Source organism: Gallus gallus, chromosome 1, assembly GCF_016699485.2.
Source record: "Gallus gallus isolate bGalGal1 chromosome 1, bGalGal1.mat.broiler.GRCg7b, whole genome shotgun sequence".
Classification (NCBI taxonomy): Eukaryota; Metazoa; Chordata; class Aves; order Galliformes; family Phasianidae; genus Gallus; species Gallus gallus.
The window spans coordinates 34,715,646-34,740,994 of NC_052532.1; the positions used below are offsets into that span (position 1 = coordinate 34,715,646).

The 25,349-nt window shown below is 41.9% G+C and overlaps 1 protein-coding gene across 15 annotated transcripts in view; it reads right to left on the reverse strand.

Annotated features, from left to right (window-relative positions):
* GRIP1 (glutamate receptor interacting protein 1) overlaps window positions 1-25,349 on the reverse strand; it is a 307,109-nt gene that overhangs the window by 158,605 nt on the left and 123,155 nt on the right. The window lies entirely within an intron of this gene.

Here is a 25,349-nt window from a genome sequence, read left to right on the forward strand (position 1 = left end):
AATTGGGATCCACAGCAACAAAGAGGATAAGTGTACGTGCAAAGCAGCACAAAGCACGCTATTTACATCAAGAAAAGAGAATGTCTGTAATGGGCACGACTAAAAATAAATTATCACCACATTTTGTTATCAGGAAACAGTTAACAAAACAGATGAAGGAAAGGTGCCTAGACATGAGGTTGAAGTATTTGTAACATAAGTCTCAAAAGTGAAAGGCAGATAACCTCAAGCTTGTTTTAGTGTCATTCCTCCATGGATGATCAGTGCTTTAGTGGTGTCACACTGCCATTTATCACGTTTTTAATAGCTCCTTCTAAATGAAATATTCTTCAAAAACTTTGAGGCCTGGCCAGATAAAGTTAACACTTAAAAGCATGAATACATACTTATAAGCTTTGGTCCTTTTTTTCTTTTCTGTCAGACAAAACCTACCATCTTCTGAGGGAGAGATTACATGCATGTATTTTTTCAGACTGACTTTGTGATGAGCTGAGGGATGCTGCAGTCAGCCGTGGCCCAGAAGCAGCCGGCCTGCAGCAGGGAGGCCTGCAGAGCGGCATGAGGGCTGCCACCTCTGTCCCTTGGCCACACGCAGCAGGCTTTACCTTCCTATTTCAGTACACCTCAGCAAAAAAAAAATTCAAATGACTCAATCTATTCTCCCTCTATTTCCCACTCTTTTCCACAATAATTCTGGCCTCGCAAAATCTTCCTGAAAATTCTTTGGTTTTCTTTACAGCTCTGGAAGCTGAAGAAAGAGGCTCTCCTACTAATTATCAGTTGGATACAAATATATACTGCGCACACATTTATCTTTTCTCATAACCCAGAGTCCTGGAATACAGCTGCTGCTTTTTACCGAGCCTTTTCTGTTTGTTCTTGTATTACAGGCAGGAAAGCAGCCACCCTTAATTTAATGGCCTCTAACAGGCCTCCAAGTGTAGGCTGTCACTTCCCTGTGCCTGTGACATGCTGTTTCATAGTACAGCATCAGTAACTCCTTTGCAAGTGGCACTGCTAGTACTGCAGAGCAAGATTAGCTGCTGTTTGCTCACACTTGCTGGTCTCTCTTGCAACGTTGCTTTTGCAGCTTTCCATTCATACTGTATCATCGTATTTTCAATTATTCCCTCATAGATGTAGGAACATACCAAGTCAAAAGGCGTTCTTCTGCATGCTGTCTATTTCTGCCTGTTTTAAAAGACTAAACACATCTCCACTCCTATTACTATACAGGTCTCTTTACCTAATTTTATCTGCTAATTTTATCCGCAGTCAGTGAGATCGTTCAGTCCCTGAGGGGATGGCTGGGAGTGTTTTCCACCGACCCCTTTTGAGATATTTTCTTCTGTTATATCACGAGTGTCTCAAATTTACCACATTCCAAGAAGGACCCACAAACATCCCAAAGTCTTGCATCAACAGCGAGAACTACTTCTATTAGCTCTGTGTTATTTTCTAAATGGTGGCAGAGCCTATTGTATACAAATCTATACTGCTTATTAACTCTGGCTGCATTATTGTCAAAAACCAAAATCCCTTTCTCTCTTTAATACTTAACTCAATATTTATTGCATCACTGAATTTTTACAGCAAGCAGTGCCAGGTTAAAGTGAAGAGAGCAGCAAAATGTACGTTTCTCTTCTCCTCTCTTCTTAAGCGTACCTATTAACATATTGCATGGCATGTACATAGCTTTCAGATCAAACGTAAGGTCAGTCCCTACCTGCATGAGCACAAACAGGCTGCACTCTTGCTACCAGAGGACAACAAGCACGTTCACAGCCAAAGTCAGAAAGCTGGCAATACTATAACACTGAATTTCTTTGTATTTGTTCACGTGCCACAGCCTTTGTGAAAACCGGCTTGTGCAGAAATTGCTGTAAAGCACTTGCTTTTTTTCCTAATGTACATTTAAGTCTGCATCACGACAGCTGCTGCATTTCAGCAGGAAAATAAAGCTGGTGCCACAAAGAGAAGGCTGTGCACGGATTCTCTCTATGAACTTACTTGGAAAGAGTTACATAAACCTAATTGATCAAAAGGGAGTCACAAAAGGATGAAATATTTTGCAGAGGCATATGCTAATGGTACTGCACCAACCTCCAAGACCCGCTGTCTTACAGGAAGGGTCCATAAAACTGTTGAGGTGATGGAAACACTCCCAAGCTGCTGCTTGGAATGCAGAGAGGGGATGGTAACGGTGCCATTTATTTATTTATTTTATAAATAAGGCAAGGAGAGAGGGGCCCTGGTGATTTAACAGGAAATTAGAAAGCTGGCCGATATAAATTCACCACCTATCACGGCTTTAACAGCCCAGGCTCCCTTCCCCCTTCGCCCCAGTCTAGATCTCTCAGCTTCATCTGAATGCTCACAGCACTGCTAATGAATAAAAATGGAAACAAATGTATGCAACAAATCACAGCATGCGCCTCCGCCTGCTCCCCCCTCTGATTCATCATACCCAGAACTTCATTCTGCTGCTACACATTAAAATCAATGTTCTGCCTCTTCATTATTGTCATTATTTCTCTTTCACTTCAGAAGTTTCCTTTCCTTGAGAGTGCTGCCTGACCAGCTTGTCAGGACGTATTTAAATCAATATTTTGTGCGTACGCGTGTGTGTGCCATGCATCTGGATGCCATCTCATTTCCATCTGAATCCCTATTATTTCTGTTGGGGCACAAAAACACAGGGGTGAAAATCATGTCAAATGACAGAAGATTACAGCCATCTATCTCTATCATTTAAAAAAATGAAGTAACTGCAGATTTTGCCATCAGCTCATTTCACACCTGATAAGAAAACCCAAATAAAGATTGAATGCAGCACTTTCCATGATGCATGAAAACGCAATGCAGCTCAAGCAGAAGGCATTAAAGATTCATCCCATACTTGGCCAGAACTGGGGTTCAAGCTGCTCGTGTCAACATCCCCTACTGCACCTGCAGCTCACGTCCCAGGTCACAGAGGAAAACCCCAGCCGTGCAGGCTGTTAATAGGTAATTCAGACATTTAGAGTCAGGTGTGGCAGAGCTGCTCTTTGGGAGGCAGAAGCCTTACTGCCAGCAAAAATGCTGGAGGCAGCCTGTGCTTACTGAGCAGCTGCTGTTGCTGGCCCAGCTCCAGGCCAAGCAGCAATGCTGGGTCAGCATCATGGGGCCGGCTCCTGCAGCACAGTCAAACCAGGCTGCAGGAAGATCAGGCTCATGACACTGATGCAGTCTGAGGAAATACAGTGTAAAAATGTATAAATAGCAGATCTCCACTTGCTTTCATCTGGATGCAAAAAACACTCACTAAAAGAAAATGCCTTCTTTAGTTCGGGTCCTAATACAGGTACCCACTGTAGGTGCTTCCAAAGCAAGAAGTCTTAATGTTTTCTTTTAATTATGCCAACTCATGCCTCACTGACATTGCACTGAGCCTAGAGCTAGTGACATCATTTTCACATGAGCCTTCAGGAAGGACTGTAAATTTTCTCCAAAACAAGCATAAAAACCAAAAATAGTAATAATCCACATGTCCCAACTTACCCCCACACGGGCAGAACGTTCTCCACTGATGTGCTCACTTCAGGCTGTGCGCTTTAAGTCTGTCCATCTACAAAAAGATGATGACCCGCAGACACTTTGCTCAGGGGGTCTCTGAGCAGTGCACACACACAGTGCTACACTGCCCTGCTCTATTTTAAGGCAAGAGATTTGGGATGTGACTGTCTCTGAGGTACAGACAGATCCTTTCCTTGCCTTTTGCAAAAGGTAAAGCAGATATTACGAGAGCTACTTGGAACCCTGAAACCCTGAATTTCCCACCACAAGATGCCACCACCAAAAGCAGAGAGGAAAACTAAGCAGCTTTCATAAAGTTTGGATCACTTTCCTTACATTCATTTTATCTGCTCATTCATAGCCAGTTCTCACTTATTCCAATAAACACAGTTACAAACCTCAACAGTAAAATACAGAACTCTCTAAATAAGGCATTCGGGCTCCCATCAACACCAAACATATATATATATTTATATGATAAGAAATATATATGTATATATATATATTTTTAAATAAAGCCTAGGAACAAAACCTTATATTGACTGTACCTCTTTAGGATCTGACCTAAGGTAAACTCAAGTTCCATTTCCCACTTACCATTACTGAAACTAACAGCCCTGCTCTCTGACTGAACACGTGGAAGTCTGTAAGAATAGACATATTCACTGATGTTTTCCCTTAAAGGCCTGAACTGGACAACTAAAGCTGTAATATAAGGAGTTTCAGCATGGAGATGATCAGAAACACATCAGATGTCTCACTCAGAATTCATGCTTAAGGCCTGCCAAGTTCCCAAGTTATAATGACTACAGAGACCTGGGGGGCATCTTGAGAAGTGCCTTTAAAAACAGAAGGAAACCCCTTCCCATGCAACTCCCAGCCTACACGGGGCAGAAAAGATTCAAAAGTGAATCTGCGTCCCTCTGAGAAAGAGGTGCTTAGGGTGGGACAGCATCTACCAGAGAGCCCTATGAACTCCACCCCAAGCAGAGCGTGGCTTCACATAGAGCTCCTGAGTGGGACTTCAGAACCTTGCTCAGGCTGTCAGGGGGTAGAAGTCACATCCCTGCTCCTCCAAAAGCTGTACAGATGCAGCAGCCATCCTCGTCCTGAGGCCATCCAGCCACGACCTCACGACCTCCTTGGCTGGATGCAGGACACAAAGGCCCAGTTTGCTGCTGTAGTTCTGTTAGTTTAAGAGGAGCTGTAACAGAAGCAAGAACTCATTGAAATGCCTGGAGTTCAACCCTATGGAGAACTGCAGACCCACAGAAGAATATCCAGACACCCTGAGCAGAAACAAAGACAGAAGAGGAAAAGGTATAAATGATTACAAAGGTCTGTTTTCTCACCAGCACCATTAATATTCAGCTTATTCCACATGAAACATTTGTCTCAAGGGACCGAATGGCTCAGAAGATTGACTTTGATTTTTGGAGGCTTTCATTCGTGAGCTGTCAGTCTGGATCCAGCTGAGGGAAGTACTGATGGATGGTTTCTAATATCTAAGAGTTGCTTAGCGGCACATGACAAATGACACAGCAGCCCACAAGTGAGTTGTGCAGTGAGTCAGCAGTCCCTTCCCAGGAGGTTCAATACTAATTAAGAGGTGATTTTACACCTTTGTGTAAGGCTGCTTGAAAACTTACGCCCAAGTATCAGAAACAAATTACAACTAAACACCTTCGGCATGGAAATAAATAGCAGCTGTACAGTCACATCACGGTGCATTCTTCAATACACCTGTTACACGTAGTTACTGCAGCAGTACATTTAGCAGAGTTATATGATGCCTGGCTAACAAAAAGCCAGTTTGTTAGCTCAGAAACAAGTTAGCCTTTCACTTAAAACAGCACTTTGGTGGACAGGCTCCCTTCCAAGCACATCAATCCCAGCCCGACAAGTGCAGCCATATGCAGAGCAGGAGCTCCCATGAGAAGGCCCTGAGCTGTGTTAGAGCCCTTCGCACCACCTCCCAGCTTCCCAGCAGGGCTGTTGTGGCTGTGAGGGAGCCCCATCTCTGGCTCTGGAGGAAAGCTGTGCCATTTAATGTCACGCTGAGACAAACAAGCTCATTTCAATTACATTCAGCAGACAGACTGAAAGTGCCAAGACAAAAAAAAAAAAGAGGTTTTCTCTCCCTCTTCCTTCTCAATTACACTGGTTGCATGATGGCCCCACAGTTCACTCTCAGCTTCTCATGAAGAGCCTTCTCCTCCTTTCAGCCCATGCCAGCTCTGCCCCAGCCACAGCCTCTTTGCTTTTAGTGCTCAAAGCGCTGCCAAATCCTGCCTTGGGGGACGCCAGCTTCTGATCCTTGTTTTTAACAAAATGTGAAAGTCCTGTGGAAGGACTTGTGTAACTTGTGCTGTGTATTTACCAACTGTATTTCAGGGATGGGGCATACCTAATTACAAGGAAATGAGTTACAGCCAAACGGCAATAAAAACTCAGATAATAAAAGGCAGGTTCGACTAGAAGTTACAATAACAGTGAAAGGAAAGATACGATATGATACACATTGATAGCCTGCTCAAAGCCTGAGCACTGAGCCATGTTAGACACAGGATGTCACCTCCTGAAAAAGCCACTGAATCACACTGTCAACAAGAAAAGGTTGAGCTGTTGATCAATGGGATCCAAGTATTAGAATTAAGCAGATCACCTATATTACATACATTCCACGAAAGGATACCATGGAATTAATATTGTTTTGAAATAATATGCAAAGAGTGTTTTGTTTTGACTGCTTTTTCCATTTTGACGATTGGTATTCCATTCTTTGCATAATATTCAAAACTTCTTCCTGACACGGGTGACAAAACCTACAATTTATTTTTCTCTAGCTGACTGGGAACCACGTAACCACATGGAATTTCATTTGTGAGTGGGGAGAATAAATGAGTCAAGTCAATAATGAACCAGTTTAAGCAAAGAAGTGGGGGGGGGAAAGGAGATAAAGGCAACACAAAGAAACCAATGAGAAACTCAAGAAACTCAAAGACTAAAAAAAATAAAAATCCAACTACTGGGTGAACTAAAAGTAGCTCCTGCAAATTTTAACATGGCAAAAAAAAAAAATAATTTTTTAAAACTTGGACCCTCAAAAAAAGCTTGTTTTTTCTTCCTAAAAAAATTATTAATGAAGACATTTTTTTTTTCTGGGTGTTTTACACCGTGTCACTATTGGAGAGTTCTAACAGTTCACAACTCGGGAGAAAAAGCCATTCAGTGGATTGTTAAACTTGTCACCCCATAAATCCTTTTCACAGCATTTTTTCCAAGCTGATTTTCAAGGTTAAGAGCCATTTCCCATGCTCCTCTGCTACACCTGGTTATTAAACAACTGCCATAAAAGCAAGCTTTGATTTTTTACAAGTTTCCCTTCCCTCAGCTCTCGCTATGCTACAGGACCCAAATACAACATCAGAGCAATGGTGAGCCTGCCACACTGGCAACACAGGCGCTTCCATGGGGGTTGCAGGAGGTGGCCTACCAGAGAATTCAGCCCTATTTCATTTAATTCATCGCAACACCTTTGGAAGGGAGCATCTACTCATCTGAAGTCTGTCCAGCTTTTTCAAGTGGTTCATCCCAGGCACCTTTTGGCTGTTGCTGAAATGAAGCTGCCCAGTAAGACCACAAATATCAGTGAGGAGACAGTTTGGTGTGACTGTTAGGTGTGACAAGGCTTAGGAGTTACGACAACGTTGTTTCAAGGACCAGGGCCTGCACAGCTATTTTCTTAATAGAATTCTCTGGAGGTTTAAAAAGCACTTTCAGTGAACAGAAGTGAGAAAGGAAGAAAACAGACCGTATTGTGCTAAAACCCCAGATGCTGCCAGAATTGGAGCAAAAACACTGACAAGTTTTTTTTTTTTTGCTTGCTGTATCTGCAACAAGATGTTTACTCAGCCCCAACTCCCCCTTTTGAACAAGGGGGCAGGGGGAGTCACCAGCTCTTTTAAAAAGCGGGGGAAATACCGAGGGATTCTTTCCTCTCTCTCTCTCTCTTTTTTTTTTTTTTTTTTTTTTAATATATATTTATTCAGACATACAAATCCCTGTGAGGATTTTCCAGAGAGAACACACGTTTCCTCACAGCGTGAGGGAGCCCGGAGGCCGAGGGCACGGGCCGGGCACACACCGTCAGGAGCCACCATTCCCGCCAAGCCCCGTACAGCCCCACATCGCCGTTCGCCCACTCCCTCTACCGGCCAGAGCCGGCTCTTTCCTATTCAAAAACAAACCCTGACTTTGCTGACTAGAACTGCCTGAACTTGGAAATTAGCTTCAGTGTTTTCAGTCCGTTGTGAAAGACGAAAGGGGGAATAATAATAATAATAAAAAAAAACCCCACACACAAAAACAGTAAACTCAATAAGATGCACCCAGCGACTCGGACTGATTGCTTTGCAGTGCAAATTTGCCACTGAAGTCGCTCAGAATCTAAGAAGATTCCTAACAAATTCCAGATAAGCCTAAAACGTGTATTCACTATTCATTTGAACTGTAGTTTGCACGCTGATGTTTGTAGAAGTGAAATTGGGCCTTAGCTGCGTTTTGCTCCATACGAACAGATTTCAGATTTTATTATTAAAGCCAGCCTTAAATAATGTAAGATTCAAGACATAGCGCATTGAGTTTCATTTAAAATATTGATGGAGCCCTCTCCAAAGATAAATCAGCACTTGCATTTTCCTCAGAAATCTGGGAAAGGCGAGTTACGCATGAGTGAGCGTGAGCTACAGTAGCAGCGCCTGCTGACCTATCTCACCCACCTGCACCAGGGCTGGAGGGGACCAACTGCTCCTTTGCACTGCATTGCATTGCATTGCATGACATAGCATTGCATTGCACTGCACTGCACTGTGGGCTGTTTGGATTGCAGGAACAGCTCCATTGCTTACCCCGACTTCGCTGTCCAGCAAAGCGATTTTCTCACAGCCTGCTTCTCAATCTATCATTCATGGTCTGATGTAAAATATAAATTTGTAATTAGTAGTTTGACCAAATATAGTAAATTTGGTTCTTCTCCTCCACAGGGACAGGTTGAGAGAGCTGAGGAGCTGGGGCTCTTCAGCGTGGAGAAGAGAAGGCTCTGAGGAGAACTTATAAGTGGCCTTACAGTACCTGAAGGGGGCCTACAAGGAAGCTGAGGAGGGACTTTAGAAAGTCACGTAGCAACAGGACAAGGGGAAATGGCTTTAAATTGGAACAGGGTAGATTTAGACTAGATAACAGGAAGAAATTCTTTACTGTGGGGGTGGTGAGACACTGAACACATTGCCCAGAGAGGTTGGGGATGCCTCCTCCTTGGAAGCGCTCAAGGGAAGTGCTTTTTTTTTTTTTTTTTTTTTGCTTTATTAGCTTAGTTTCAGAAATTACTATGTAATATTTTATAGAACATGCAGCATTTCCTCATAACGACCTTTATCAGAAAAAAAAAGAAATAGAGAAGAACAGGACTTGATACAATTCCTAATGCCCCAGAAGGTGTTATACAGAGAACAAAGTATTGGTGAGCTGATTTTCAGGCAAATGTGGCACATATGCAATCCATAACAGCTGCTACTAGCATGAACTGACTTTCCTGTGAAAGCATATTGGCTACAGTGTTGAAGAGACCTTCAAATTGCTTTCCAAAAGTACAAAGAGCTCTCTAATTGCTGTAGGGACAGATGCTACAGGTGAGTAAGGAGAACTTTCATTTACCGTAGGGGTACTCCTCGCAGGAAGAGCAACTGTAATACTTCATTACAGCCTGAGTAGTAGAGTAAAAACACAGATCATCCTAAAGGTAGGGTTTTAAAAAACATGAGGCTTGTGAAACAGGACGGAAATCCTGAGCTGCACCAAGGCCACAACATGCCAACTTTGCCCTGATTTTCCTGAAGTGCTGAAGACAGAGGAGCAAAGCACATTTCTTGAATTCTGTAGGCAGAGGGCAGCATGCTCCAGTTATCGGCCCTGTCTCAACACGGCACGCAGTGTTAATTAAAATCTCACTGTCGCTAAGAGAACATCTCTGTGTAACGGTGATTCTTAGACCTGACAATACTTAGTCATTTAAGGAGGAAGCTGACTGCTTCCATGTTTCTGATTGCAAAAACAGTTTCTATTACAGACAGCATCAGCGTGTAGCATAAAAGAAATTAGAATGTGGGCCCAGTAAATGCTAATCTTCTCAAGACAATAAAAACTCTGCACCAAAATGTCACTGCAGCTTTGCAGAAGGTACACATAGGAAGGATGAAAACCAAGAGTGTGGGGAAAACAGAACATGCATTATAAATGACAACTTGTCTCGTCTAGCTCAGTCATCTTGTAAATCCAATACATATATTGCCAAAATGATTCATACTTACGGAACTGAGAAAGCCTGAAAAATTTAATCTTGAGCAGATAATATTTTTAATTGACTCTATGAGGCCATGTGCACGACTTTGACATTTACATAGAATGATAATGCCTATTAGGCAGTAATTACCATGGACTTTTCTTTAATTATAACTGATAATGCAAATAAATCCTATGTTCCTAATTGAAGAACGTAATTAAGTCAGAATAGTTCAGGGGGAAAGAGACGCAAACATTGATTTTAAAATCAGGAGAATGGAACCCTATGCCAAAATTCCCTTCCTCTTTCTGCTCATGTCGAAGGGTGTAAGCAATCCATCCTCTCTAATGGAAATGAAATTATTAACCCCACTTTGCCCTTTGAATAACAATGCAAAGTAATTTCTCACAGAGCTTTATCCAGGATTTGAAAAGTCTACTTGCTCACAAAGGATAGAAACCGCCCTCATTTTGACGTGTCAGCACTGCAAAACCTCCCAAGACTTAGTGAACATCATCAAGCAAATGGAAGATTATTAATGAATAGGGAAAGACAGATTAGGACTGGGATCAGAATGGAGGGAACCTAAAGGTGCTGGTGAGATCATGTGAGATCCAAGAAATCTCCCTAATTTAATTTTAGTTCAGGGAGATAACTTACTAACTAGTAACTACGAGCTCTGCTCCAAAAGTAATACCTCCTGTTTTATTACGTTGGCCCATGCTGTCAGAGGCAGACGGTGGTGATACAGCAGTAGAGGCTGAACCTTCCCACCAATATTCTATTCCATGTTGTTGCTGTGTGACAGATGGCAGCAGAGGGGTGCTCTGACACAATGGCATTTGACATGGAAGTGTATATGAAGCAAAGGTGTGGCACTGAATTCCTCCATGTGGAAAACATCACTGCCACTGTCATTCATTGATGCTTGCTGAATGTTTATGGAGATCAAGCAGTGGAAGTGAGCACATAGAGGCAGTGGGTGGTGCATTTCAGCAGTAGCAACAGTGACAGTGGGGCACCTCTGCTGGTGCAGATTTTGATGAGTGTAACATGCAGGTCCTTGCTAACTGCTGGTGAAAATGCAGAGCTAATGGTGTAACTACGTTAAAAAACAGTGTTTTGTAGCTGAGAATTTGCTCTATCAAATAGTGTTATTGTGCTCTTTGTAGCCACTGTAGCTTCCACGGAAATAAGTAGGAAGCATTGCTTTTGGAGTAACCTATGTATTCTAGGTTACATTATTAAATATCGATAATTTTGAATGCACAGAGTGAACGCTGTCACTTTTCACACAGAGGCAAGGACTAGCTCTGAAAGGAACATCACCAGACTACAAGAGGGAATCAAAGTCCAAGCATAAATTTAAGAGACAGTGACATGAAGCACCGATTAAACGCAAACCCAAAAAACACCACAAGGCAGTCCAAGGGATGCAGCCAACTTAGCCACAAGGACTTGAAGGAAGTTGACTCATCTTTTCAAACAGTCAGCTATATGCAGCAAGAAGCCCTAGCACTAAGGAAAAAAAAGTTCTGCATAGGCAGCATGGAGTGAACTTTCAACATTTCAGCCACATCGTTCCCAGCAGGCCTTCCTAAGCTGGTGGTCCATTTGTTTGACATTCCCAGCACAAGCACTCCAGAGGACCTTGGGTTTGAAAGTTCAAGCTTTACGTTAGGCCTAGCTGGTATGGGAAACACTGGCAGGAGAAGTTCAGTGTTTCTGTCAAGAGGCTGCTTGGCCTGGCTGGGGTCTCAGTCCCTGCCAGAGGAAGACACCAAGCCAAAGGTGATCTCACCTTCAACATATACTAATGCAACTCAGCAGAAGCACAGGGAAGCAGAACAAGATACCATACAGAAGAAGGGGATTTCTAAGGGAAGGATTTTCATAGAAACCTCCATTTTGAAATTAAAAGCCCACCGCCCTATCAGGGAGCCTTCAGCAGGGCCTCTGTCTGACCTTTGTGGCTCCTTCTGCATCAAAGGATCCGGAGAAGCCTTCCTATACGTAGCGCTCACACGGTACAGCAGACAGCTCACACTTACTGCCTGTGCTCTGATGCCAAGGGACAGACCCTTCTGAGTTAGACATTTTGGATGAAGACCCAGGAGCAGACTGTCTGAACCTAAGGAAACAGAACTGCAACTCTGCATATAGTAATCTGAAGAAATCTGATCTATGAGTGCAAAGAAAATTCTGTGCAATGCTACAATTTTATTAGAAAAGCACCTGCATTGCCATTAGTTATAATAAACTACATTGGTAAACAACAAGCGTCCCAAGGGCAGCTTAAGCAGCACAAGACATTTGTCAAATAATACTTAATTTAAGCATGTATTGTGAAATGGACTGTAAAATTATTGCTTCTCCATTTCTGAGTCCAATATGATCACGTTCCTTTGTATCTTAGGTGTGTGGACAGGGCTTCCCCCCTTCCCTCCTGTCCTATTCAGTCAGCAGGGGGATTCTCCAGGCCTCACACAATGGCACCAAGCCTGCCACAGCCCCCACACCTGAGCAGCAGTACCTGGCTGCAGTGCAGTGAACCACACCATGTACAACTCTAGGAAGCATCGGTTCGTATCATATGGATCTACCAACACAGTTTGAAGAAAGTTCTCTTCAAAAGAAAAGAATCTCTCCTCGGTGAAGACAGTGGGACCTACACAGCTGTACAGGCAGCTCCACAATGTAAGGAGCCTCATAGACTGCTTTCAAGCTGTGTACATCCTGCACAGGCTAGCTATCTGCACATCATGGCCAAGAGAGAACCTGCTCGAAAACCCAGCTTGTCCTCACCTCAGCCAGTGTGCTTTCAGAGGAAAAGGGCTGGCAGAGTGAACACACAAACCCTGCCTTGTGCTTTTCTGTACTTCTCGTGCATGTAGCACTCAGTAAGAGTTCTCTACATCCACGCCTCCCAGGATCAGGAGATTGCTGGTTCAGAAACACCTCTGTGGAATGCTGCAAAACATATGAAACATTCAGGCTTGTGATTTGTCACAGAGTCTGTTACTATAGCATGTAACCAGACTGTAGCCATATCAGCACTACAAAATGTGCCACAGCTATTTCAAACACAGAAAAGTACTGTTTGGAATGGAACTAGAAATTCTGCAATTAGTCAACTCTAAAGCTCCAAAGTGATAGATTTTATGTGGAATACTAGGGAAAGATTTGCTTTGCTCTTACACTGTACAGAGACATTCATTTTGTCTTTTCAAATCATTAGCCATTCCATTTATTTCCTGCTAGATCCACTTACAGTTTCCACCATACACCATTGGTCCCTACATCAACAAAGGAGATCAGGCAGACTGACCAACAGAAAAGCTGGCTGCTGACCTCACATCCTCAGCCCTGGCCCTTGGCTCAGGCAGGTGATGCCCAAGTCTTCCAGAGCAAACAAGAGAATGGAAAAGAAGCAGCACAGATGTCCAAGTAAGCACATAAGGCAAAATCTTAAGAGCATCTGTGGTAGAAAACCACTCACTGACCAACTCATCTAGGGTCTTGCCTGCAAATAACTGTAATCAGAGCACACAGGGGGGTACGTACAGTTCTTTGGGCAGAAGCAGCATGTCTGAGTCAGCAGGCACAGAAAGAAACGGATGCTTTAACACAGCTTTGGGACTCACACGATGCATAGGATGAGAGCTGCCTGGTAAGAGGAACCTCTCCTGCAAAGCTTACTCAGTTCCAGGGCTTGGCTCACCTGTGCCTACTCATGGCTCCATGACTCACAATGTATGAGATCAGCTCCAAAGAACATCAACAAGATGGCAGCTTGGGGGAATTTGAGGAGGATTTCTTCCTACAAGAAGCAGTAAAAATGCAAAACGTGGAGATGGAAAGAAGTAGGTGTCTGAAGGGAGTATAAAAGGCTGAGAGTGGCTCCTCCACAAGAGGAAGAGAAGGCAGCACAGCATCAACTTATGGGAGAGCCTTGAAAGCAAACTCTGTCTGACATCATAATTAGGGGTTGTTTAAATAGCAAGGTTATGTGCAGTGCAATTAATTCCAGTGGGGGAGAAGTAGTAGGAGTAGCAGTGCTGGATTAAGAATTTAAATTCCCTTGCTAAGAAAACAGTCAAACCCCATAGCTCTTCAAAGTTTTTTACATTAACTGTATAGCTCTTTGAAGTACTTGTTGTTTTGCTCAGCTTCACAGACTGTAATTTCAGATGGTACTAATTCTGCCTCTCCTTGGATCTGGTCCAGCGGCTCTGGAAATGCTGTACGATTTGATTTGAGCAATGGAATATTAGATGAATTGATGAGTTCAAAAATAAAAGAATTCCTAAACGCAGGTCAAAAAATAAAGTCCTTTCAAACCTTCATCTCTAAAGCAATCCTTCCTGCTCCTGCATTCAGTTTGCATACCTCTTTTTTAGTGTGGTGCCCAAATACTGCAGGCAGCATCTGCAGTGGCCTCACCTGGGGCACAAAGTCCTTATAATGCACAGTAAGACTCACACTCCTCTCAATAGCATCACACCGCTAAGCTGCTTAATTTGTCAGCCACTATAAATGAGCACCGACTCTGCAGCGCAGCTGCTTAGCTTATTGTTCCCTGTTTTACATTTGTACATCTGATTTTTCCTTCCCAGCTGTGGCTTCCACACTTAACTGAATTCTATCTTACTCATTTTAGTCCGTTACCGTAATTGATCCATAATATTTTCAATCCTGATCCTGTCCTATCTCCAAAAGATTCACAAACCCATTCAGTTGATTTTCATCCATAATTTTTGTAGGTGTACTCAAATTAATCATGTGGATCATTAAAAGAAACACAAAAGGAAAAAAAGAAAACAAGGTACATCACAGAGCCCTTCAGAAAAGTGACTCTCATCATCACATGGCCTACCAAGTCACTGACAACCAAACCTCAACTGCATCCTTTCAACTACTCCAGAAGTTGCTTTAGAAGGGTCTCATTTAGACTACTTCTCTGGTTTACAGAGTACCATGTCAAGTGCAATAGTGTCAAAAGCCTTACTGAAGTCAGATGGAATCACATCTAATACTTCTTTCTTAGCATTTCCACTGGTTACTCTGTCAAAGTTAGAAATCCGACTAGTTTGACACAATTCTTCCTTGACAAATCCATTTGGGTATTCCCTAGCTGCCCTCTAGGTGCTTGCAAATTATTTAATAATTTAGGCTGGGTTTTTTCACATCTGGTCTGCAACTCCCAAAATCCACTCCTCTGTCCCTGGTAGAGACAATGTTCATCTCTGCCCCTCCCTAGCCCCTCACTCCCTCGCCACCTGTAAAAAACAAAACATGAATGATTCAAGGTGTACTTCAAATTAATCCTTAAGTACTTTGAGGTGAATTTCAACAGATACCCCTGACTTGAAAGCACCTATGCCTTAAACTTGTTTTTTTTCACTCTTATCCACGCTTTTGGTTCCCCCTTCCTGATCCTCAGAAGTAGTTTCTGATAACAAAGACTCATGAAGTCCAACTATCCCGAGGCAAGATGCACAGCGGAAAACATATCAACCAGAAAGTCTTGAACACTGACCTGTGAGCTCCTCATGTTCACTTCTCCCTCTCTCTCTCCCCATATCCCTCTTCCTCAATAAAAACCTTTACAACAGTGATAGAACATGTCTCACCATAAACTCTGGTTTTGGCTGATTTGCCTTGCTAAATTACAAAGACATTTTGTGATCCTGACACAAAGTGGGAAGAAAGGCTGAAAAGTGCTCATTTTCCCTGCAGCTGAATGGAGCTGGAGGGGGAGGAATCCCTCCCTGGGGAGGGGCAGCAGTGAAAACCTTCCCGCGGGGAGTGAGTGGGTGTCCATAAACTCTGTATCAGCACATCACCCATGTCCCCAGCCAGGCACTTCTGCAGATGTTTGAGCTCTTCTGGAAGGGCCCAAGGGATGCAGCCAGCCCCTGGCAGCACAAACTCAGCACTGAGGCGGCAACAGAAAAAACATTCACATTTTAGTAGCAATGTCACATATTGTGTACAGTACTATTTTCACTGTTAAATCAGTTTCAAGATCACATGAAAACCAGTTTGCATGGCCCTCTTATGGATGGAAATGAGAATTGGGGAAAATCACAGTCAATGGAGCTACAGCTGTGTGCAATTGGTGTAAATGACTGAACAACTGAACCTGCAGCCTTGTATTCAAAGACCTTGTGCTGTCCGAGTTGCAAAACAGCAGTGAGGAAAACCTAACTCTCCAAGTGCCTTTAGTATCAGTCTAACGTCAGTGCCCAGTGGTTTTCTTAAAAGCTGCTGAAAATAGGAAATTTTATATTGTTTCAGTTCGTTCATTCAAGTGCACGAGCCACACAAGCACTCAGACTGCTGAATGAGGGTAAAATGCATTCAGTTTTCCTCTCAAGCTAAAAAAAAAAAAAAAGAAAAAAGAGGCTGACATAAAAGAAAATGTGTATATTCAATCATACATGCCCCGATTGAGCCGAGCTCTAGTTCCCAACAAAGCTCTTTCTTGTTTGAGCGAAGCAAAGACTTTAACTCCTAGCAGCTGTAGGGAGCTACTTCACCACTGTGTGCTTCTGAGGATACTTCCCAGCCGAGCGGGTCAGAGGAACTGTCTATTGCCTGAGCTGGGATTTATGAGGCAGGAGCAAAGCTAATCACGTAAAAGCTTCACTTGTGTAAAATATTCCTCTAAGAGGGACCACCTGCTATTTATGCCTGGCAAGGAGCAAAAAGCCACGCTGCAGGTGCAGAAAGCCAACACTGACTTGTGACAAACCTTCTGCAGACATTTGAAAGCCCCAGTGTAGCAATGTACATTTTTCATCTCTTTGGAAAGAAGACAAAGGGAATGATTAGGTGATGACCTATATGCCAGCTCAAGAGCAATTAGCCTGGGAACTGCGGCGCTTTCACCATTCCAGTAAGTGCGCTGGAGGACACTCTTATGAAAGAGAAGCCTGCAGCGCTGGTTAAGACCTCTCAGGCTGGGAGGGCCAAAATAGGAAGAGAGGGAAGAAAAGAACTGATACGAATGAGAAATTATTATTCAACGAGCGAGCATGATGCATATTAAGATCCTAAGATGGAGCGCAATAAGAACTCTTTTATCTTTGAGGCATATTCTTATTACCGCACTTAAGGTCGCATCAGCATTTTCATTTTTATCTCCCTACATAACCCGACTCTAAAAAATCTGTCTGTGGTGAAAGCTGGCACACAAGTCTCAGCCTGAAAGAATTGTTTTATTTTTGTCAATAACCTCATTTATCTGACTGAATAAAAGAGCAGTGATAAAAACAAAAACATAAAACTCCAGGTATGTATTCTTTTTCTTCCCAGGTCTTATATACAACCAAAGTGCACTAAATTTACACACAACAGCAACTTGTTTCACATTTTCTTTTTGTAATGTGACTTTTCTTTCATTACTTTCATCTCCTGTACCCTGTGCTTCCTTTCTTTTCATCACATCCTTTCCTTTGTGAATCAAGCAAGCATTTCTCAGATTCTTTCTTTCCAATTCACTTCACCATGTTCACCTCTCTCTGAAATATGCTCTTTTTTTCATCTTCTCTCCCCAAATCATCCCATCTCACATCATGTCCCAGGGTCTTTCCCTAAATCTACGCCATGCCTCCCTCGTTCATCATGACAGCCAAACCGAAACCAGCCCATCGCAGTGGTTTAGTAGAGTCAAAGGAAGAAGGAATTATCTTTCTATGTGAAAACACAACTTTCATAGTATTCCTGTAAAACTGTTACAAGAGATCAGTAAAAGGTTATTGCAGATGGTCACCTGAAAGCCCATGCCAATCTTAAAATAACTGAGCAGCTGTAAAAAGTCAGGCAGACTTTTACACAGGCAGACAGTGATATGACAAGGCATGAGGGTTTTAAACTAAGAGAGGGGAGATTTAGATTAGATGTTATGAGGAAATTCTTTACTCAGTGGGTGGTGAGGCTCTGGCACAGCTGCCCAGAGAAGCTGTGGGTGCCCCATCCCAGGAGGCACTCCTGGCCAGGTTGGACAGGTCTCTGGGCTGCCTGAGCTGGTTGCAGTGGGGTTGAAACTGGATCCCTTTTGACCTGAGCCATTCTGTGATTCTATGATTCTATAAATATTTAATTTTTCAGCATGAAGGACAGAGTTAGAAGGAAATCTCTGAGCATAAAACAACAACAACAACAAAAACCACAAGAAATATAATTCTTGGGATTAACATTCCAAAACAGCTCAACTGTTTTCATAGTGCTGACACTGTAAGTACGATCTACTTACTTCCTTGAAAACGTGGATACACACTGTGAGCTAACCCAGTATCATTTGGATTGAAACTATCGCCACACATCATAAACAAAATCTTATCCTACACTGTGAGACCTTGGAAAAGACAGTATTTCATACATTTGCTGAAATACGTGAACTGTGGATATACTTTCACTTCTGAGACAATCTGTATTTATTGTCCTCATTCAGCTCTGAATCTGCTGCCTGGCAGCTTTCAGATGACTCTGGAGATGGTACGCTGCCATCTGAAATGAAGGATTCCTGTTCACAGCATAAATAAAATGCACACTTTTTCTTCATTTACAAGGATTTTACTAATGCATTGCCCTCCACAGAAAAACATGTGGAGCTCCTGAGGCGCAGTTCAGATGCCACTGACTGCTCCAGCTATTGTGGTCTCTACGCCCAGTCATTTTGGGCCAACTCTAACTCCATGGTGCTGCCACATCCTCTTTTCTTGTGGAGTCTCCTTCCCTGGAGATATTCAAGACCCTCCTGGATGCCTACCTGTGCAACCTGGTCTAGGAAGCCTGCTTTGGCAGGGGGGTTGGACTAATTGATCTCTAGAGAACCCTTCCAGACCCTACAATTCTGTGATTCTCTCTCTAATGCATCTTTGACTTCACTTCTGGTTTTCTTCTCTCAGCCTAAATTTGGTTTGTGCTGATTCCTCCAGTTCCTGAAGTCTATTTGAATTTCCTCTCATTTCCGTACATCAAAGGCAAATGAGTAAGATTCTCCAGCTGATAGAACTTCATTCCTGCAACCGCAGCTGCGTGACCCTTAGCACATCACTTTGAAACAGCTAAAAGATATAATGATACATTATTCTGCTAGAAAAAAAATCGCATCAGCCCACTCGTGACAGCTGCATTTGTGGTGGGTTCTTTGCCCATTGTCCCAGGATGTCCTCATAAAACAACATGGGCAGCCTGGGTGGTGAGAGCCTGGTCAGACTCATGCAGCCCAGAGGGCACTCTGAGCGCTGCTAAGTCACTTCTCAGAAAGAGAGCTGGGATTCATAGGAAAGTCAGTTGTGGGAAGCCACACCTGAAGGCTGAGTACACCTAACGAAATGACACTACCATTTAAAATCATTAATTATTGCTAACCATTGTACTTAAGAAGCCAAATTATGTTTCATAACCTATTACACTAGAAAATACAGAGTGTGCGTGTAAGTCCCAACCAGCCTACTGGGTAATGTGAGGCAGGAGACAGCAAATGGATAACCCAGGGATGGGCAGAAAGAGCAAAGAAGCCACCAGGCAATGCTGGGCCCAGCTCGTCTGCAGCCCAAGCACTTTGGAAAGCTCACCAGCCTCTGAACCATTACACCAGGAACATCACGTTGCAGAACTAAACTAAAGCAAGGGTTTAAATCATGTTTCCACTTTTTTCTAACAAGACCTAGACAATAAATTAAGGCAGCAAATCAGCTAGCGAATACCACTGAAAAACCACTGTAGGGTTTTGAAGTAGGAAATAAATTTCTAGCTGCAAACTTCTCCATCTTTCTACAAAACTGTAGCAGCACACCCATTGCTGTCTTCGCTTATTTTCTAAAGTATTTAATTGCATATTATGTATCCAACAGCAAATCTTTTTTAAAAGGCATTTAATGTTTTCAGAATTCTGTAACTGAGCATAACTAAGTTACCAAAGACCCAATTCCTTTAGATCTGTGTTTTCTTAATGGCTTTCCACCCCCCCTCCCCTCCCCCATCTCTCTTTGGCTATTAATAAGGTGGCTTCTTTTATAGTTAAAATATGAAAACAAAGCATCTCACTTCTACAAAAAGATGAGACAAAAATTCAACCAGTGCTTCACTTCAAAGATAAGCACACTGAGGAACTGACTTAATTCCACAGTAAAATAAAGCACAGAGATGTAGATCTCCAGCAACGACTCTTAAGATAACACTAAATTGTAAAGAGTGTTGACAACCACCATAATACATATAGTTAGTTTTACTGCAATGACAGTGAATTAAAAGCCAGTGACGTGCTAATATTTTTGAGCTGACTGGCAGGATGTTTTAAAAAAAATTAATTTAGTCATTTCATCAGGGTGACCTGTGTGTATAGAAAACAGGATGGGTTCTAAATAAAGCAAGTACATTACAAACACACAATCTATATTATGCCACTCACAGTGAAGCGGCAGCTGTTGAGACTAAACAAACCCTAGGAAAAAGAGGAGGAGAAAGAAAGGTGAGAGAAGATGAAAACTTGGAGCTGACTGAAACAGGGAAAGGATTCACCTGTTATAAAGAGAAAATAATCGGCACAATGTTTAGCAGCTTTTGGCCTGATAAAGATTATTAACTGCTATGAATAAAAACAATGTAACAGAACCTTTTAAATTAACAAGCATGAGCAGCGCTAATGGGGAGATCCAGGAAACTTTCTGTAGGTCTGAGGAATCAGAAACTGTAGAAGGCATGGTGAAAACTGAATGCGTTAGACAAAGTGTGCTGTTTTTTGCTGTTTTAAAGTTATTTTCTAAAATATGGAAGTATCCATATATTTTTGCTTGTCAATGATAACTCAGATACAAATTATTATCCAAACACACAAATGCCTCACGACAGCATCATCTGTGAACCAGGTTGGTCAAGCTAATGGCTGTGGGGCGATCCAAAAATGGAGCAAATTCATTAAAATATAAAAGCACTTGCATACGAATAGTTAATTAACACGACAGCAAAAAGTAATGGCAAACACATAATAGCATAATGAAATAACAAGCAGTAAAAAATGGACAAACAAAACCACTACGAGGTAAAGCAGAACACTGACCGATGAGCACAACACTCCTACCATGATGGAAAGAAATGCGTTTATTTCACGTCTGAATTGGGAGCCTACATAACTCAATGAAGCATGTTATTTATTTATTTTTCTCTCAGAGAAACAAATAACATGAACACTATATTAAGAGTTATGAGATGCTCAAAATGAAAATCAAATGAACTGTTGTATCTATACATAAGCGAGTAGGGAAAACAACGAAGACTAGGGAAAACCAAGCATAACTCATATATGGCATGACAGACTAGAAAGAGAAGAACAACAAAAGAAAAAACCCTGCCAACTTCTTCAGTATTATCTGACCTTCTTCATATTTTTGAAGTTTCAGTGAGAAAGCCTCTTAGCTCAAAACTATACATAACCAAAAACCCCAACTTACTATCAGTTCTGTAAGCTAAATTTCTGTGGTGTTTCTCTGAAAGCTTTTTAAAATATCTTTAATTGTTATAGATGGTTATTCTCCAGTAAAATGAGGTCTTTAAAGACTTCATCATTTGTCTAAACATGCTGCTAAGCCTAAAATGGTTTTCAATTGCTTAGATTAAATGACTTTCTACTGTGCTGAATAACAACAAAAATGAAATGCCTTATCACTGTGAGCTTTTTGCAATTGCTTCAGGAAAATAAGCTTTGCATTTAAAGTCATGTTAACTTTGCTTTATGCACAGTAGAGCTCTACCATGGCTCTTCTAAGCCAGCAGACTGGTTAGTCAAACCAAAGGCTTTCCATGCTCAATATTTCTTTCTCAATCAACTACATCTTTCTTTTTAACTACCGCTCCCCATGTCATCACTAGTGAATTTTGTTCTAAAAATCAACAGTGCAGAAGGATATTTGTGCATTTCAAAAATCTACCAAAAGTCTGAAGATACTATTAAATGCAACAAATACATTTTGCTGCTTCTGCTTCAGCCAGCGCTTATCTCGTTCCTACTCATCCTTCCTACTCAACCTGCACCCCTGAATAAGAAGTCTGTAGGGGAATGTGGACAATATGGAAAGCTTCTTTAGCCCACGGGATCACCCCCCACGCCACAGCTCACAGTAACCAAACACTGTATCGTATCACTGGGGCTTGATACAGCCTTGTGAACTAGATTCATTTCACAGACTGACTTGCTACCTGTGGTTTGCACAACTGAATAGAATCAGAGAATCATTAAGACTGGAAAAGACCACTAAGATCATTTAGGCCAATGGCCAACCCAGCCCCACCATGCCCACTAACCACATCCCTCAGTGCCACGTCCCCACTGCTCTTGAACACCTCCAGGGATGGTGACTCCACCACCTCCCTGGGCAGCCTGTGCCACTGCATCACCGCTCTTGCTGAGAAGACATTTTTCCTCATACCCAAGCTGAACCTGAAGATGAGTTCATATAGAGGAATTGCTAATCACATAAAAGCAGTACATCTTATCAAAAGCAGCCCCTTTACTCTCTCCCAGGAGATGGCGGGGGAACAGTGTGCCTTTTCCATGCCCTTGAGCAGAAGCAATCCATAAGAAGCGCACCACAGCCAACGGCTTACTCAGCAAGGGCAGAGGAGGAGAGGAAGCCCATCCATTTCAGACAGTGGGAAAAATAGGGCACAGGGGAATGTTGTGCCAAGGAGAGGTTTCATTTTATTATCAGTTCCCATTAAAATGTTGCTATTATTCAAAAGTATTTACTGGAAAGAAATTAAAATAAGGACAAGTATTTCAATGAAGAAATACCACCTGAATTGTCAGTTTCAGTTTGGGGCGACTAGAATTGGGTGTTAAATCTAGCTGCCAAAGCCTATGTGCCCTGGATTTCAAAGACACTGAGAATTGTCAGTTAGAGCAGATTCTCATGACATTTGGGGTAGGCTGGGCCACAGATTTTACAGCAATAATAATGCTGATGCATTAGGAGAAAATATTTATCAAAAAAATCCTCACATATTTCCTATGGCAATAGGAAATTAGGAAGAGCTTGTTCATAAATGGCATCAGTTAAATTTCTGCCTCCAATTAAAGGCTTTATAGATGGACATCTAAGGCTACCTACATGGCTGCACCATTTTGCTCAGCAGTTTTGCTACAAAAATAAAAAAAGTTAGATAAAATTTGATTGTCAGTACAATTATAATTAATGACAGTTAAGTTAACAGGCAGCCTTTACCAACAGTTCTGCAACAACATTTGCAGAACTCAGTATCCTCACAAAAGCATGCAATCATGGTCTGAACTACATCCTTAACCACAAGAGCAGCCACCCATGAATTGTTCCAAAACTACAGCAAAAAACTTTACAGCTCCATCAGTGGTTCTTTGTTTTCCCTTCTCCCCTTTTGTTTTCCCTCCTCTCTGTGCCACAAACAATATTACGGACCTCTTGTCTTTTAATTACATACACAGAGCTTAATGCTGTGGAGCTCTTCCCTTGTTTGTGGGACCTACATTCTCCTCTAACACGTACAAGGAACAGTAAAGACAATAATGGCTGTCTGCATTTCTGACCAGGTTTTCTCACACAACTGCAAGTCTATCAACACACACTGTAAAGGCGATGGGTCGAGCCCACCTAGAGCACCACACCGTACAGTCATCCTGCAGCGATGCACACTCACCAAGCTGTGCCCCTCATGGGTACCCAGAGCTCTGCCAAGCACTGCACCACTTGCACCGACCTTTCCTTGATGAACTCATGTGCTTTTCCTTCTTTTGCCTAAAAGGAGCTTTTTTTTGACTTCTGTTTTACCTGTTTTTGTTTTGTTGGGTTTTTTTTTTTTTTTTTTTTTTTTTTTTTTTTTTTTGGTATTTGTTACTCAAAATGATTGTTTTTGTGCAATCCGTATTGTATTTGCATTCATACGACAGTATATTGGCACGCATTTCTACTTCTCAGGAGAAGGAACCTTCAGTGTGATCTCTTGCTTCTGATAACGTTTTCAGTACCTGATTGTTTGTACACATTAAGAATGATGGCACATAATTATGGTCTGCTGTGATCTTCAATAACAGCAGCATTTTTCCTTCCAAAAGACCAAGAAAAAAAAAGACGGATGAATGATTCTGCTGGTTATTCAAGCATGCTGTTATATGGCCTGATAATGAAGAAAACATGCACAATGCTCTTTCAGGCAATTGCTTAGAACAGTTTTCTAGATACAAAATACCAAGCACCAAATGTTTGTCTAAAAGACATGAAAATATTTTCTTCATGTAGGTAGCATAGATATAATTCTCCCTCCAGCACAAAGCCTTACTACTCTTGTTTGCAGTCGGTTGTCAAGAGGTTTTTACATGGGATGGTTCTGATAAATCCATTCTATACAAAGGCAATAGTATACTCCCACACACTCAAAAGTTACAGAGCAGTTCCTTTCTTTTCTTTTTAGTTTTTTAGAAACTACCGTTATTCCATTAAACATGAACTGCTTATGCCTCCAAGAAATCCAATTACAATTCCAGTAAAGCAAAACATTAGTGATAAAAGGTAAGTAAAGGTAGTAATGACTGTAATAAACGTTGTAAGCAAAGACTCCAGTAATTGAGATTATGCAATAATAGGAGTTACTGCTCCTGGGGTGACAATACTGAAGTCAATAGGGTTTTGTCATGAATGGATATAATCCTGCTCCTAAGCAGTCACAATACAAATAGGTGTTTATCACAATTTTAGAACAGCCATGTGAATTCAGAACTGCAGACACATTAAAGAGTACCACATATTTTAACACATGGATGAACAAGTAATTAGACTTATTTGTTTGCAGATTAAATGCCTGCAAAATAAAAGGCCTTTGTTCAGCCTAAGAAGAAGAAGAAGAAAAAAAAAAACACTCTAAACTGTTTTCTCAAATTTGCACTCAATGCTGCAAAAAATGAAGAAGAATGAGATTAAGCTTTCACTTTCCCAACAGCCATGCCTGGAGGATGTGGGGAACCTTACAAGAGAATAAGAAAGCACCAAACCACAAGAAAAAGCATACTGGATCGTATTTTCAGGAGCCACTTGAAGTCTGGGAAAGCTTACACATTATTTATAGTTAGGAGGAGGTTTGCCCTCTGTTTCTTCACTGAAAAAAAGAATATATGGCACGTCACGTTGTAACTGTGAAATCTTACTGCCAGTTCATGCGAAAATATTAATAAGCAGAGGGAGAAGTACCACTCCATGGCTTTTCTTGAAAAGAAAAAGATGGTCTGAGACCACGCACGAGCTACAACACCCCTCGCTTAATCCCTATTGACAGAATAGCTATCAACACCAATGGAAAAATTTCAGCACTCAATGACAGTTAAGAGACACAACCTTCAAGCCCTCACTTTTTTAAATTCCAATAAGCAACGGGCAATGTTTCCAGCTACATCCCGATGAAAGGGAGAAGCCCTTATTTT